Genomic DNA, 17343 nt, shown 5'->3' with positions numbered 1-17343 from the left:
AAACTAATTAAATTGATTTCTATTAAATACATTTGTAAAAGTTAATTTTAAATACATTTACGAACAATTGTTTATTTTGACCAAAGTAACAAAAATCAGGATGATCAGGATCAGGATCATTGTTAGACAGTTTTTAAGTAGAGGCTTCTTTTCCTTAAGAAGACTTTAAAAATATTAATTTTTTAATATAAAGGAATATTTTATAAATTGTTCTTTTTTATATTTACTATAAGGGTAAGGAACCAAAATGAAGAGTTTTTGTTCGATATACGTTAAAATAGAATAGACATTATGAAATATTTAAAAAAAATTGAGTTGAAAACATGTTTTTTTACACGCGTAAAAAAAACGCACATCATCACAAAACCAATACCTACTCAGCTTCGTAATGAAGCTAACAAATAATATTTTCGAAGAAAAACTTCTCATTACGTTTTCAAGTTTTAATAATTTTTTATTACTTGAATGATAACTAAACATTAATTTAAGAATATTAGTACATTTTAAAATAATAACAATAAGTAAATATACAATTGATTAATAAAGATACATCTTTTAATAGCTCTTGAAAATCGTTCCAAATATGGAAATTAACCAAATTTAAAATTATACTGACATTTCTGTTTCGATCAAGGTTACAGTTTTTACAGTTTTTTTTTTAGAGTTTAATACGGGTATCGATTTTGTAATGCTCAAAGGATTTCGATCCGGAAAACGATTTTTTAGGATTTTTTTCTAGTCTTGCTTGTTATGATTATTTTTTGTCACGTTTTACAAAAAGTGTACTAATCTTGAAAAAAATTAAAATTTAAAGAATAAATAGCTAAGATAGATAACTACAATTTGAATTTTAAGTAACCAGTTATTTTATACTTATATTTAAGTTAAAAGTTGCTGATTATAACAAGCGCAGCTTAAATAATCACTAGTGTCAGTTGTGTAACAATGTAACTTTCCTTATGATTACAATCTACGGTAGTAAACTCTAATAACATGGCCCGAAATAAAAGCATCAGTTTAGTAATACAGAATTGGATTATTATGTTTACGTGTAATAACATAACGAATAGTCAAACAAATGAGATGTGTTAATTTAAAGATGATTTAACGAAATTTTCACTAATATGTATTATATGAGATCGTTACGTGGGTACCACAACACAACCCATTTGTTGTATACATCATGTTATATCTATAATCATTATTCTGTAAAAAACTAAATAGCATTTTATTTCCGGTGTCAGGCAAAAATATGGGAATGATTACTAGTTCACTAATGAACATACACAAAAGAATAGGAAATATAATCTCACAATAGTTTAAGTAGCCATATAACCTATAGTATGGCGTGTATCGAGTTAAAAATATTCGTCTTAGATAAAAAATGGTTTGAAAAAAATTTCTCAGCGCAAGTTCAATACACTATATAATATTACATACATTACGCACATATTATGATACTTCATCATTATTATGTATGTGTACTATCGAATATTGTTAACGTTCATTTTACATTAGTATCTAAATCATTCTATTTTTGTAATTATTTACAAGCTGAATTATGTTTAGAATATTTATTACAATATATTATTTATTGTTTTTTTTTTATGATTCTGAATTCTTAAAAATAATAATTATATTGATTAAATATCAATAAATTATTTACAGTTAAAAGAATCTATTGCAATTTTAAATTCACAGCCCCTCAGTTTTGTATTCTCGGTGCTTTGATAATATTACTGGTATACCAAATTAACTTAAAAATTAATAAAATATAATTGAGAAAAAAAATGTACTAGTTAATGGACTCAAGAATAAAATAACGAAAGAATAAATCACGAGTAAAAGAAATTGAATTTATTAATTATATTAGTATACTAATTATAGTGTAAATATAAAAAAAAGAATGCTATAAATTCAAAAAAAAAAAAAATGTTCGTGCTTAGAGCTTTACCAAAATTGTTAAGCGGGATATTTTTGTGATTTTTCAGTTTTATTAAAACTACAATTTATCAATAACAGGGTGGCAGATTTTTTAAAGATAGTATTTTAACGTTCATACAGGTATTTTCAATTTTTCAATATATAATATTAAATATTTCTACATAATAGACAGGAAATCACCATTCATCATTTTAAAGGATACACGATTTGTGTATAAGAAACGAGGGGGTTAAAGGAAAAAAACGTGAGAAAATCGGTTTCATAGAATTTTATCGTACCAGCTATTACCTTTATGAATTTCGACGGACATTTAAAAAGAATTTTAAATGAGGTCCTCAGTCAACTATGAACTGATACGGTGTTTTCCGGTTAGTGTTAAGAAAAAGGATCATTAATGAAAAGGAGGAATTTTTATGGTATTGGTCGAAACAGCTCTGGGGAAGAATTTCACTTTTTACCTTTGGCCGTCCAACACATACATGGGATATTTGAAGGGCATGAGTCATGTGTGCAATGTTGAAAAGCAAATCGTCTGAGCGCACGCGATAAATCGAAACGCACAATCCAACTTTGGCCATTATTTCTGGTGGTATCGCCCGAGGAGAAGTCAGGGACCTTTTTCCGCCTCACTGTTGCGGTTCTACCTGCCTTCATGTAGGCCAGTAGGTCGGAATGCGATACGTGTATCCACACACAGCTGCCGAGGATGTATCTATAGTATGTACATACACATGAAAAACAGGTTTCGGATTTCGATTTTCTATTCTGTTTCGGCATGTGAATGATATATACGACCACTGTAATTGTGATATTGGATGCTGCGAAGAAAGTAATAATAATAATAGTATAATATGATCCCACAGCGTATGTGTCGCTAAATACACATTATAACATTACGGTTCAATTTGACAATCACTACTTTATAAATTATATGTATCTATAACAATTACACGGATTTCATATGCTGTTTAAAATTTGATTGAAAACAACTATTTTCAGGAATTTAAAATTGTCGATTAAAGATGAAATTATACGAATTTGAAATATTGTAAAAATACCGTATCATCATAAAATTACAAGTACATCTTAGAGTGGTCTAAATTTAGTGATTCATCATAAAATCGCATCATATTCGTTACAACATCCGTTCTTCGCAACACATATATCCGCGTATACATTAATACTATACATACAAAGAAAACAAAATGTGTGGTTTAAGGTTTCTCTAAAATAATATAAAAGGTAAAAGCTCTAAAATGAGACAGTACATGATACAAAAAATATCTTTTATCTAATTCGTATAGTAGGAAGCAATATTAGTGTGCAACAAACCTCAAAGTGACAGTAAACTAACGAAGAAAATCTATCAAAACTATTTGAAAATGTATGAACATAATAGATTTTTAAGGAAACATCAAATTCTTTATAAGAGTCGACCTTCAAAAATAATGTTTATTTTAATTGTAGGGGTGGTAAACATTGTTTTCAAGCACAACTCAAGCCATGAAATAATTCTGAGCACACCACCAGCTTTATATCGATCTTATAATTTCTCAATTATAATATTATGTGAACTATATTATTTTTTAGCACCTTAAAAAACTTTTCTAGAACACGTCATGTATAAAATATAAATGGAGAAATATCTACCAATTTCATATGGCACTAATATTTATTTCGAAATTTATTTTAAATAAAATTGTAACTACACATTTATTTGTTAAATACAGCCATTGAAGTATTCAATAGTACTAATAGTTTTCTGTACTTAAATAATTTTAAAGACTCCACATAAATTCCGAAATTTAAAGATTACTTGAAGTATCTCTTGTCTAAAATATTTTAGTATTTTTCCAAAAAAATAATCGTGTCTATTACACTATTTTCACTGCTAGTTATATAGCTAACTTAGGTTTTATTATAAAGCTAATCTACCAGTAAATCACTGAATAGATAATAAAAAAAGGTAATGTATCAAAATATCATGTCATAATGTTACAATGTGCGCAAAAAAGAAATCGTTCATTAATTTATTCTAAAACATACCGTAAACTTGACTGATTAACTACGATAGGTCATCAGCCACACTGACTGAAATTTAACTTCATAGATAAACTGTAGTGTGTAATAGCAAAATACGCACACATTTTTTTATAATTTCATTTGTTAAGCATTTTATGTTATACAGAACCAAATAAAACTGTGAATCACATTAAAACTACTAACAACAAATAAACTGAATTAAGTTCTATTGAAATACATTTTTATTTTTTACGTATCATTTTTACAAAATTATTAGTTATACTGAATTTATTAAAACTGTACATTACATGTATAATACACAAGGGATTACGAATACAGGTAGCTAATTGGTTTTTTATGAGATTGCTGTCTCAGACACAGAGTGTTTATTGTCAATTTTGACTATCAATAGATATACCTTCTGTATTGCCAGTTAGTGTATTTATAAACTCACAACAGTATGCCTTATTATCATTGATAAGAAATGTTGTGTACCTGCGAATATCAATATCATAAAAAACCAATTAGCTACTTGTATTTGTAATTCCTCGTGTATTATATATGTATGTTAACTAAAAAATTTGAAACTTTAAGTGTTTATATCTTATAAACTAATAAAGTTACATTAAAATCTCAAATTATTATTATTAAGTTCAAAATATGAGTTCCTATTGAAAAAAACAAAGTTTACACCCTTAAAAGGCATAAGGTATGAACTTAAAAAGTATTACATAGTTAATAGCTCAAGAGAAATGTGTAACTAAAGTTAACCAAAAAGAAAAATGTGTTAAATTATATTTATTTTGTAAGTAATTGATTGGGTTAAAAAAATCACCCTGTATATATTTTCCATAAATTTTAATATGATTTCTTAGTTATTAAGTACATTCAACCATAATCTATAAAATTTACAAAACAAAAAAATCAATAACGTTTTAAAAATTTCATTGCTTACACATAATCTGTAAAAAATAATCGAAAAACGTGTTAATAACTTTTTCATGTTTTATTTTTCAGATATGTTCCAATAAATTAAAACTGTATCCCTTGAGAAATACTTCTTTATATTCTATAATCTTAATTTTTCTATGTATAATGGATGTTGTGCCTGTATTTTCACAGTAATGTTATGCTTAAGAACAAAAACTTTTCAAATAAAAGTAATATGTTACATTAATGTAATATGAAATTTATATTATACTTATTTGAACAAAAGATTCTACTTGAAACTAACGACTAACCAAAATACAGCCTCTTAATTCAAAAGGTAATCATTGCATTTTTAATATCCACCTGCAGTATATTTATAAGTATTGTACTGCTATTAAGGTTATCAATTAAAAATCTGCAAATAGCTATTAAAATATAGCACTTTGCACACTAATTTCGCGTGTTAAAAAAATCTCAACATCAGTCTTGTATGACAAACGATTGTTAATAAAATTCCTGAGCACGTAGCACTATTCATCTGATAATTAATATTTTGTTCAGTCGTCCATAGAATATTAAGTTCAAGAACGGGTTCTGTACACGCCATCATACAGGGAAACACGCGTTTATTACTTATAATTATGTTTACTACTATTGTCGTAGTATTCAAATAACTCTGTATTATTAGTGCCATACCGAGTTTCTACATTACTGTATTGTTATACTTGTGTGTAATGTACCGAGTTTATAGGCATATGTATATGTAAATTTAAAATGTTCACATAAATCTTGCGGCGTATGTCATAACAGTAGATCATTATACTTTCAGTCTGTACAGCGGTCGGTTGTTATTATTCTGTTATTTCTGTATGACGACTTTTGTATCCGAATAGTCAGCTTTGATACCTTACTGGAATATTTCGAAGGGTGTAACATGCAGACGGTATAGACGACACCGCAGAGCGCACCAGTCGAGGAAACCCTTTGCATAATTTTTTTGTCGAATTACATGGTACGCCACTATGCCGTAAAAAGTAATGCATTATATTTGTGTCAAGCTACCCGTTGTTGAGTACGTGCACTATATCATTGTGTGCTGTAATAGTGTTTACTAGGAATACACTGAATAACGAGGAAATATTCCGGTACCCGATGATAGTATTTTTCTCAAATACGCGCGTTTACGATATTGTTTTCTGAGGCCAATAACCAATTACATTATGTGACATTATCGTTATCGTTTTTCTAACCGTTACACAATATCGGTTTCCGCACTTAAACATTTCTCAAATAACGGGATGTGTCGAGATATTGAGTGCGATGATTGCGAAAAAAATGTTCATGATGAGAGAGTGTTTACTACTGTTTATATACTTTAGGTAGTAACGTTGCTGTTTTTAGACGTTAAATATATTTCGTTTAAATTTTCATTTCTCTGTAGTTAAATCGACATTAAATTGTAATTGTTTTTATGATTTACACGTTTTATCGTTGGGACAAAAGCCCATTTATACAATGCCTCTAAAACCAACAATATCAATAGAATAAATAAATACTGTTACGGAAATCGGAACTGGAGTCCAATGTGATATTATTTCTTCGTTATTTACATAAGAGCTTTTGTCTAGACGTTTGACAGGGAAGCGATTTTGAATGTATCGATAGGGTAATTATATTTATGGTCATTTATTTACAGAAAAATGTTATGTCAATCATAAAAAATAACTGAAATAGCCGAACAGGTTAGTTCAAATATAATTATGGTTTGATTAGTCAAGATTTTGACAAACCTTACTGTGTTTAAATTATTAACTCTAAATTTATGAGAAATCTAATTAAATATATTTTTTAAGAAGGATTAGCACATTAAAAATATGACGATAACGACCAAAACAGATATATTATAATTATAATCAGTTAAATTTATCATTAAAAGATGAAAAACATAAACTTTTTAGTTAGGCAACATGGTTAGTTGTTACTAACCATATTGCCTTATAAACTTTTATTAGTGATTGCTATTTTCTACTGGACAATCGCATGACTTTTTGTAGCTTCTTTTAATTAGTTTACTATACATTCATTTGTGAATTAAGCATCTAAGATAAAAATGTTACATATTCAAAAATATACTTCTCTGAAATACTTGAAAAATGATTTGATATACATACTCGTAGAAAAAAATATAATTATTGTAAGTGACAGCCACGTACGAATTTTCATTTTTTACAGATTTTACGGATACGCTCCAAAACTTCGACATAAAAGTCAACTGCAATCATAAATCTTACGTTTTAATGAAAACGAAACAATTTAAATCTCAATATCAATCACGCGTATCATCATGTTTTCAATAATTTTATTTGATACGATTTTTAGTATGTCAAGATTATGTGGTATTTTGATCTACCACGTAAAAAATTATCTGTATTGCATATTTTTTTTAAAGATATGAACTAATAATTCTTTCAATTTTTTTGTTTTTTATTTTATATTGAATGTAAGCCATACCTAATTCAGCAGGTAATAAACAACTAAAAACGGTAACTAATAAATTATTTTAAATTAAAAATATTCTTTGATAAAAAGTATTGTTATGCTAAGTTTTTATTGAATTTTCGATATTGTGTGCTGCACTTAATCGACGCTTTATGGAAAATAGTCTTAAGTTACCCCCACAGTATTTATTAATTAAACAACTATTTTAACCACGAAACAGAATATGAAACCATTTTCGTAATAATGAACACTTTAGAAATTGTTTGAATTTATTTTATGTGGGTTTTATAAAAATAAAATAATATTATAATTACTTTAACTTATTATTAATAATCGCCTAATAATTTTTATAATAAATCATGACTAAATATATTCTTTATTATTTTTATGCAAATAAAAATAATGTAATGGAACTAAAATAAAAAAGGAAATGCAATTGATAAATTTAAAGTATTGTTTTAAAATAAGCTCGAGTATTGTAAAATTAACTACACTCAATATCGAATTGAATATATACTTGGAGCTACTTTAAGTAGTTGTTCTCTTTAAAGAATTTAATTAAATTTTGCATTAATACGTCCGTAGTATATATTACCAGTTTAGCTGGTTGGTAATGTGATCCAAAAAACTATGTAAACAAAAAGTTAGTTAAATATTTTTTTCGAGTAGCAAAATTTGAATAAGTGAAATTTATTACAATTGTAATGCATTAATTTTAGTTGGGTGTTCTAAAACAGTAGAAAGTTTACCTAATAGTTTAAGTTTAAATTTCGGCGATCGGCTCATCGTACTCGACTATTACAGTCCATAAAATAACGTACGGCATCTTACAGCGTGTGATTAAATATTAACTGTCTTTAATGAATCATTATAATGGGGATAGCTTAAAATTTTTACGACAATCAAAATAACATACGTAATATTACTATTATTATAATAATGTATATCAGGAACAGACTCGAGGGAAGAAGGATTTGTGTTCTTCTTATATAATCCGAAGGCCTTTGAGGAGGCAAAAATATGTGTGAATCAAAAAAGAATTTATGAAGAGAGTGAATAAAATATGTGTATGTAAAACTGTAAACTTTGATAAAAACTATAATAGAGAATAGTCTTCTGAATGTCTTTATCACCTAAGATTGGATTTGCGTCTCAAAGCTGAATAATTTTACGCTTTTAGCCAAATGACGAGCAAAATAAAATAAAATCCTCAAATATCAAAAATATTACACTTTTCAAATACACTTTTTGATTAATTTCTTGCCGGGCCCCCCAAATGTGTAGAAAACTATGTTAGAATACGATTATTTTAACATTGACTTGGATTGAATTTTTTTATAAAAATGTTNTGTCAAAAATATTATACACTTTTTGATTAATTTCTTGCCAGGCCCCCCAAATGTGTAGAAAACTATGTTAGAATACGATTATTTTAACATTGACTTGGATTGAATTTTTTTATAAAAATGTTGTAGATATTTTAAACTAATAAATTATTTTTATAAATTAATTTATTTTTAAAAACACGACATCGAGGCTAATTCAAAATAAAATTTTTACGCAAAACAAAACTTTTTTCAAGCCGGTTTCAATCAAATTTTATTGATATTGACATATTAAAATAATATTAATAACATTTTCTATAAAATGAAAGTAAATTTTCACTGAATTTATAACATTAATGATGTAGGTACTTTTGATTTCTGAACTTTATATGAATGTGCAATTAACATGAGAGGTATCAATATTGAATAAGGTAAATATATTTAATTTTTTTTCAATCATTGTCTAGTAGTTTCGGTTACTAAAAGTGTAACTAGTGACATTTCCTTAAAATATTTCCATTTCGCTGAACTTTACCGGCTTTGTATCGGATTATGTAAAATCCAAATAATTAAATTTCATTCTCATTTTCTAGTTTGTTTCTTTTAAATAACGCGTGTCGACCATTAAAAAGCATTCATGAACTTCGTATTACAGTACAAACTATTATTCGTCACGAATAATTCGTGCTTATGTAAACTCGCGTTAGACTTAATATTTTTGTGTTTGTGCTTGTGGATGTGATGGATATTCTGTCTTAGTAATAGAGTCAGTTAAATTAACAGTCAATTATAAGCAGGTACGCGACAAGCTCGCCTTCAGTTTTATGATTATGGACACCTCTGGGTCCAAAACACATCGTTATTATTAATTATTGGCCTGTCTGACACTAGTGCTATAAATTATACATTAATAATAATTACACTACCTATAATTAACATTAGTGTTTGAAACATTATGAATTATTAGACAATGTGTAATTTTAACCTCATAAATTTATGTGGGCGTCAACTTTGAAATGTGATAGATTAAGAAATAAAAAATCTTGTTTGTGGAATAAGAAGGCTTCATTTGCACTAAACGCCACTTCACTAGTTATTGGATGTGTATCAACCGAAAACAATAAATTTTGTTTGTGGGCTCATAAATTGAATATAGTCTAGTCACTGACAACAACACAAAGACATATTGTTTCCCCGACAAGTCGACCGTAGCACAGCGAACAAGCCCCTGGAAAAGAACACGTTAACTACGGAAATGTCCAATAAAACTTAAAAGTCTTAGGATTTATTTTTGTTGATTTTCAAGAATCTGAAAATAAACATTTGATGTAAAATATCTTCTGGCTAAAATTATCCATTAATCATAATTTTTTATTGCGCTAATGATACAGTTCCTCTGAGTACATACTTTCTATGCATTCACTGCAATAATAATAATAATCACTTGTGTTACACCAAAATGTTTTTATAATTTTAGGTATGTGATTAGACTGTCGTAAAACTTCCATAGTAGTTCAGCGCTGCGTAGTATCTAATAAAATAAAATGAAACAACTTTTCGAGTAACTTATACGGAATGCAACATAAACATCTAATTGTATCTGTTAAAAAAAAAACGTAACAAATAGTAAAGCGACGGTGGTAGTAATAAAATATAAATAATCTCTAAACTTTCAATGTTGTTTGAATATAACGTCGATAATAATATTTAATTACCAGAGATATAAATACCAGTTCATCAGCTAATATTGTTATTTAAAACGGCTGAGGAACAACCCTATGCAAATATACAAACAAGATTTACCATCGGGACAACAGTTACTAAGTTGCCTAAAACGTAATTTCTTTTATCTCTGCACATATTCCTTCAAACTGGTTCCGATGACCTAATAAAATTAAAATAGTATCTATATGTCTTGTGTTGCAGCGATGAAAATTTAACATTCTTAACATTGAGAAAGTGCTTTCTTGTCGAGCACACTAATTATTCAAAACATACGATAAATTGTACACGATGCCAATGTACCCTGCGGAGAACGACTCGAAAGGGTGAAATTTTATAATATTACTCAGATCAAACTAATAATTGCAGTGTTCAAGTATTCGTATCGTATAATGGTATTGATATACTACGGACAGATTATTCGTCCTTCACCAATATTAACAATTAACAACTGTACTAGTGCTTGATCAGCACAAACGACGCAGATACTTAATATTTCATAGTCTTATTTGTGTTAAAAAATAAATGTAACTATGAATAGTATGCATGTGCAGACCAAAGAATATCAATACGTGCTGTCATTTATTTTTTTAGAACTAAACCAAATTCAAACATAAATTTCTTTCTACTCCGTTCAAAGTAACTATTGTCAAAGCTAAAAATTATAGGACATTTTATTTTTTAATTTAAACTTAAGCATGGTTAATAACCATACTTAAAATAATAACCATTGGTCATTTTAAAACAAAGTTTAATTTTTTTTTCACTGAAATTTTGAACAATTCTCAAAGAAAGTAATTTTTACTTATAAAATTATATGATTGATGAAAAAATGTCGTAAAAACGTGACTAAGAACTATCCTGAATGTCCACCTAACTTTCCCTCCTTTGCTGAGACCCTTCATAGCAATAAAATTTCAATTTCAATATACAAAATATATTATTTATGAGGTGGAAGTCGAAGCATTGAACTATTGTTAAAAAAATATTTTTAAATGGAACATTCTCAGACCAAATATCTTAACACGAATGAAATGTTATGACATAAAATTCAATTAATATTATTTTATATAAAGTAAACCACGTATTAAAAAGAAAAACTGATCTCTAATTTGTTATATTTATTCAATTAAATATTTGTCAATTTTCAGAGCTATATATTAATTATTTACCAAGTATTAAGTGTAGGTATCATTCAAAAAACATAACTTTATTATTTATACTTTACAACTTACGCATTGATAATAACGCTTGCAAATGGATGGAATAAAAAATATACTGCATCATTGATACATTGTTTGTTTATTTAAGTTAAAATATATTTCTCAATGCTCTACACTAACATATTGTTTATAATCAATAATGTTCAAAAAAATTAGCAACTGGATATTTATGTATTATTTAAATCAATTGTAAGTTATACAGATTTACTCTCGTATTTATTTAAATCTTATAAAAATCATAATAATTGACAAAAGTAATTATAAATCCTAGATTTTTTTATTATAAAATAAAAGGTCATGATAAAAAAACTTTTAATATCAAACATATAATTTACCTATTAAATCCTTCAGTTTTATAAGCGAGTACAACACAATGTTTTTTTTTTGAAAATATAAATTATATGTATTTAATACTTTTATAAAAGCCTCAATATAACTTTATAAAGTTTTAGTTTATTATTTAAAAACTGAAAAAATATTATTCTGTTAACATTTTTTTAAAATTAATATAATTTGTTTTTAATTTTGCGATGCGAATCTGAAAAAGCATTGAAGGTAATAAGGTTATATTTACTATTATATACGAATTTTAATAAAAAAAACCCGTTATTAGTTGGTATGGTATATTTTAATTTTACTATAAAAAAAAAAATGTGTACTCCAGCGGACTATTAAAGTGACATATAGTATTATCTTATAAAATGTCAATCCGTTTATGTTATATATAATAATATATTAAAATGACTAAAGAATTTTTAATTTAAATGAAACTAATGAGCATAAGATTAAGATCTTTAATTATTTGTCTATATTTAGTACTCATATTTTCCGATAAGTTGTTTTATATAAAAACTAACAACAATATTCTATAGTAGTAAGTCTTAAATTCAATTTATATTATTTAAGAGATTAAAATAAATAGATATGTTATAATGTAACATATACTTCATATTATGAAGTTGAATGTAATTAATATAATTAATATAATTTTTACTCAGGTTACATATACATTTTTTAAAAATTCACTATCAATATAAATAAGTTAAAAGTTAGCCGAAATTCAACACAATATCGTTGTTAGTTAAATTATTTTAAGTTATATGAAAATTAAAATCGAAAATAGCGCAATCTATTAAAATAACTCTACATTAAGAATGTTGTTTTTTATTATATCCGCTTGATGGAGTATAAGTTTAACATTAAATATTATCGAATTTGAGTAATTCATATGAGACATAATTCAAAATTATGTAATACTAATTTTTATTTAAATCGAGTAATATTGGATAACTTCACTTACATTTTTGTGTGTTATTTTCTATTAATGAGTTAATAATATGACTATTTAAATTATTTAAATAGTTGTCAAGATTAAAGAAATCTAATTTTATGTAATTTTACGTTACAAATAATGTTTTTCAAAATTCTATTCTTGTAGATCTTTTAATTTAATTTAATTACTTAAATGTCTTCAATTATAAAAATAGTAAAATATAAGTTGCTATGCATTACGTAGTATTAATAAACAGGGTGTTTATTGATAAATATAAATCAGTTTGTTGTTAAGTTTTAATGAAAATAAATTATTTTTTCACACTTGTTTACAATAATTGACAATTACATTATACTTGAAAAATTTTTCCGATACTTTGATTTTCTTACAATATCAAAAAGGATGAAGATAAAGCGGTTTTTTCGGCGGTTGACAAGATTTTTGACATGTTGCGTCTCCAATAAAAACAATCATAATAAAAGTGGTATAGTATTTTAGTTTAAGACAATAAAAACAATAAAAATTCTTTCGATATCTAGAATTTCACCAAGTACAGAAAAACAATGCACTAATTTTTATTAACATATTGTTTTCTGTTATTTAAGTATGTCAAAAAATATGTTGGAGTACTCCCCTTATCTTATTTTTTTAAATTAATGTAATTAAATATTGTGATCAACAGTGTCAAATGCTTTAGCTAGGTTTAAATAGACGGCTATGTATTTTTTAAATTTCATCTAAAGAACTAATTGTGTCTCTCTTACAATGTTTGATCTACGGCATTTTGGACACCATATTAAGATTGTATAAACAAGATTTGGTGTTCATATATTTCGGATAAAAGTATGATTTCAGTACCAGGAACTCATGAGATGAGTAACAAGTTCATCATAATTGGGCCTGTCATGGAATTATCTTAATGGCCAGTTTAAATTTCGTCGGTGAGAGACTGGACACTATTTCGAGACGCCTAAACGCATAAAGGCATACATTACTCTTATGACTCCCTGGTACTGAATTTTGATATTTGTTAGATATTATCGATACGATGTAACATGTTAATAATATAGTTAACTAGTTGGTCTCAACTAGTTGGGCGGTACCTCATGAAATCGTGGTACAAAATTTTTTTTCTTGAAAACGTTTAACAAAATGGCAACATGTATTGTTTATGCCGTGATAATGGTACCATGACGTATATGCTCTTATAAATGTCACTTAAGAATAGAGTGCGAACTGAATTAGTCGCTGACTCCGCTAACTCGGTGTTTATTTGTCAGCGTTGGTTGAAATTGGCCGTGCTCAACTTTTGGTAACAGACATTAGTTAATTATTTGTAAATAAGATTGGCTGACGACAGCCGGTAGTCTAATAAACCTGATAACTGAAGGCATTTAAGCTGGCGAATAGCCAATGAAAATGTTACCATGAAGCTAGCCGCTGATTTTAAGTATTATACCCGACAACTGATCAGTGGCAGTTACCATCAACCTAAAGTGACCTTGTAAAACGACACATTGCTGCGACTGATGCTTAGAAATTATAAGTATTTAACAAGAAAAACGATAGCACAGTGGGATCGCGGCATAGTATGAACGTGGTATAGTTGGGACAAGTATAGATGATATCTGACAGTGATTAAAATCACTATCATAAGAAACGCTTCGATGCAAATCTGTAGATAGTGTTTCCTTTTAAGTAATTGGTAGATTATTCAAAAGCAACAATAACTCTTATTCCCTTAATTTTATCAGATTAGTTATTTGATTTAAAATAATAATTGATATTCAATAATGTAATATTGTAATTTTTATGGAGATATTATAAAAATAATAAAGTAGTATAAAAATTTAAATAATTGATGCAATATTTTTCAATAAAAACTGTTTGTTACTATAAATAAATGCACTGGAATACAAGGAATTTTCATCAGAAGCAAAAATATACTTTTCTTTTTTAACTTATTGCGCTGTTTTCAAATCTGAAATTAGACTTTTTCTATCATTTTTAATTTTTGACGATATTACTAACTAATAAAAAAAATATTTTTTTACTTATGAATAAATACACTGGATTATAAATACAGGGGCGTCATTTGGGAGGGGGGTCAGGATGGGCAACCGCACCCCTTACTTTATAAACAGTCCTCATTGGCCTGCAAAAATAATACACCAATTTTTTATACATCAATTCAAATTTCAAAAACATTGAATTATCCTGGTTACATGGATCAATAAACAAATATTCTGGTTATAATTAATTAAGTAAACAATGAATAAATCATACTGAACTATTGATGATATTCTTACCGGACGCTATTAAAATAGTAAGTATTATTATAATTTATATTTACTACTTATGTTAATAGTCATTCATAATGTATGGAAAAATTAAAAGAAGAAGAATTATATTCTTCTTTATAATTTACTTAAGTAGGTATATCTATTTCAAAATGGCCTACTTAAAATCTCGCACACCCCCAAAAAAAAAAATAAAAATGATGCCCCTATACAAGGAACATTCATCAGAATCAAAAATATATTTTTCTAAATCAACTTCTCGCACCGTTTTCAAATCTGAAATTAGATTTTTACTATCACTTCTAATGTTTGATATTATTACTAATTACATATAAAATAATAATTAACCCATTCATGCCCAAGGTTAAAATTTTTTTTAAATTTACTTTTTTTTTAATTATTTCTACTATTTTTGTTTTTGGGAAACCAAAAAAAAAAAAAAAATTTTNATGTTAAAAATAATCAGTCCAAAATTTAATTTTTACCTATTTTTTTGGTCGTTTAAAGTTTATGAAAAATTTTTGATAAAGTTTTGTGAAAGTTTATAGTAACAAAAAAATTGAATATGTTGCCCTAACCTTTAGCTTAATTGCAAGTTGGAAATTGGCATCATTAAATAGAAAATTTTATGAGAATTAAAAGAATGGTATATTTAAGATTAATATGCAGTCAGGAAATTTTTTAATTTCTATTTACAGTATATTTATCAGAAAAGCTCATTATTTTTTTGCATTTTTATCTTAATAGAAGACTTAAATAGAAATCATAGTAATCATTTCTAAATAACTTTTGGTATTTAAAAAGATTCTATAATTGAAATATTCAGAACTTAATTAATTTTAATGATTTGCTTTAACTAAATGAACTAATCAAAACAAAATTGTTAAAAAGATTTACTCAATTGAGCGTATTATAAAATTTGATTATAATTGAAAAAATCCATTGTTAATTCAGGAAAAATTAACTATAATTTTTTTAGAAATGATTAATGTAGCAATAAGCTATCAAAAAATTTGGAATATTATAGTCTAATAGTAGCACACACAAATAGAGTAAAAAAAATATTAAATTACAAAGTAAAATGATTTAATTTGGTATTTGAAACCTATCATATCAAATTATCATGTCAAACTTGATTCGTTAATAAATACTTTGAAAACATTAGAAATCAATGATTTAAATTGTCTGTATGGAGAACATGGGATAAGTAACTGTTTAATTGATAAATTAGAATTTTTTTTCAATTTTTGATGGTAATACTTTAATTAATTGTAATTATTTGAGGTATCGTTGAAAAGTAGGTCAAGTTAGAGCAGAGAAAATAAATGATAGTCACAAAAAAATACCTTCTTAGCTTTGCATCGAAGTTAAAACTTAAAATATAGTAAAATAATTTTAACATGAATAAGAAATTCCTTCTCTTGAGGGCGACTCTAGTGATAGGACCGTTGATCTTTATTGAAGTTCTTGAATCTAAATGAGATAAAAATCAAAGGAGTTTAAATTTTATTCTAATTTAAAAAGAATTAAGACGTAAGACATAATGAAGGCGCGTAAGACAGAAGTTTTACCGACCTGTTAACCGCACGTCGCCATTGACTAAAAAACATGGCAATTTAAGCCAGTTTGAATTTCAAAATTATTTTTCTTAGATTAAAAAAAATAAAAATTTAAATAAGTTTAATTTTCTATGATATATTAATTTGATTTACATAATATTTATGAAAATCAGTGTAGTTCCATTGTCAGGCATTTTAAAATAAAATAAAATACAAAACCCAGAATTTTAACACAAAAATAGCATATTTTTGAATACGGTAGTCATTTTCACCATGAAGACATACCAGAGGTTAAATTTTTTTAAAGTGTCAGTATTTCCGGAATATTTTCAAAAGTTAAGTTGAATAGGTTCAATTTTGAAACCTTGCCTGTGGGCTGGTAAAGGGTCACATGTTCACAAACATATATCAAATGATAGGTAAACACCTAAGGTAACTATATAAAAAAATAATTATATTGATTTTGTTACTATTAAAAAAGTTATAGAAGTTTTTAGTAAAAAAAATTGAAAAAAATGTCGAAAATTAATAATTTTTAAATTTATA

Source organism: Daktulosphaira vitifoliae, unplaced genomic scaffold (assembly GCF_025091365.1).
Source record: "Daktulosphaira vitifoliae isolate Bord-2020 unplaced genomic scaffold, ASM2509136v1 Scaffold_3, whole genome shotgun sequence".
NCBI classification, from domain to species: domain Eukaryota; kingdom Metazoa; phylum Arthropoda; class Insecta; order Hemiptera; family Phylloxeridae; genus Daktulosphaira; species Daktulosphaira vitifoliae.
Note: the sequence above shows the minus strand (reverse complement) of the source record.